The following is a 1,250-nucleotide window of genomic DNA, read 5'->3' on the forward strand; positions in this document are numbered from 1 at the left end:
TGACGGAAGTGGGTGCAAAGAACAGTAGGCCTATGGTGCAGTGAAAAGGCGAGACAAGCTGTGTCACAAAAGAAGAAAGCATATAGTGACTGGCTGGGAAATAGAGGCATGGAGAACGTGGAGAGACGGAATAGAGAGTTATATCCAGAGGATAGGAGAGAAGAGAAAAGATTAGTATGAGTAAGAATAGGGTGGATGATGAGTTTGGAAGGAGTTTGAGGGTAAAGTGGAGGGAATGTAAGAAAATGTTCTGGTGGGAGGTTAAGACAAGGTGATAAAGAAGTTAGTAGACAGTGAAAGGTTAAAATGTCAGATTGCTGGTGGAGAAGGGAGAAAAGATGAGCAGCTGGATAGAACATAGAGAATGAAATTAACGCAAGTATAAGTTGCTGGGGAATAGCTGGGAGAAGGAGGGAGATGAGAAGAGAGGGAGAAATAAGAACGATGGAGGAAGTGGGAGCAGTGAAGTAAGTCAAAATGAGGATAGCCCAAGCAATTGATGGAGTGTGTGGTGACATGTTGAACCACGGGGGAGAGATAGTAGAATAGATATGTTCATCATTCATTCATTGCCAGACGCCATGTATCCCAAACGGGGTGGCCAAGGGCTTAGAGTTAATTGTTTTACAGGAAGGGGCCCTAATCCTCCACCAACCCCACTTGACACGTAGGGATGCCAACAGCATCTGGTGTTCCCAGGCGGTCACCCATCCAGGTACTAACCAGACCCAACGTTGCTTAACTTCGCTGATCGGACGGGAAGCGGTGTACTCAACGTGGTATGGCCGTATTGGCTTGGAAGGAAGGTAGAGTCCTGAAGGATTGGAAGTCGGGAATAGTTATTGTTCCCCTGCACAAAGGAAAAGGGGAAAAATGTGTGTGGTAATCAAAGGGTCATTTATCTTTTTAGTGTAATAGGAAAAGCATATGATAGGACACTTATTGTCGGGGTTAGAGATATTGCCGAAGAATTAGTTGGAGAAGACCAGGCATTTTTCAGGAAGGGAGGAGGTTGTTTAAATAAGACTTTATTGTATGGTCTTTAGTGGAATAGTCTCTAGAAGGGGGAAAAAAGTTGTATGTTGCCTTCATGGATCTCAAAAAAGCATATGACAGAGTGGCTAAACAAGAAATGGAAAATTAAAAAAAAAAAAAAAGGTAGTAAATGGGAAGCTGTTGAATACCACGAAAAGAGTGTATGAGGACACGAGGACTGCAGTGCATGTTGATGGTGAACTGAGCGAAATTTT

General features: G+C 43.5%; 1 non-coding gene across 1 annotated transcript; it reads right to left on the minus strand.

Moving 5' to 3' along the window:
- Window positions 1-675: 675 nt before the first annotated feature.
- Window positions 676-793, minus strand: LOC145392597 (5S ribosomal RNA). The gene has a single exon (XR_013896028.1). It is a non-coding gene; the product is annotated as a 5S ribosomal RNA (ribosomal RNA).
- Between the last annotated feature and the right edge of the window lie 457 nt (window positions 794-1,250).

The sequence above is a fragment of the Coenobita brevimanus genome, chromosome 22, assembly GCF_032717465.1.
Source record: "Coenobita brevimanus isolate Jiangsu-jjx chromosome 22, ASM3271746v2, whole genome shotgun sequence".
NCBI classification, from domain to species: Eukaryota; Metazoa; Arthropoda; class Malacostraca; order Decapoda; family Coenobitidae; genus Coenobita; species Coenobita brevimanus.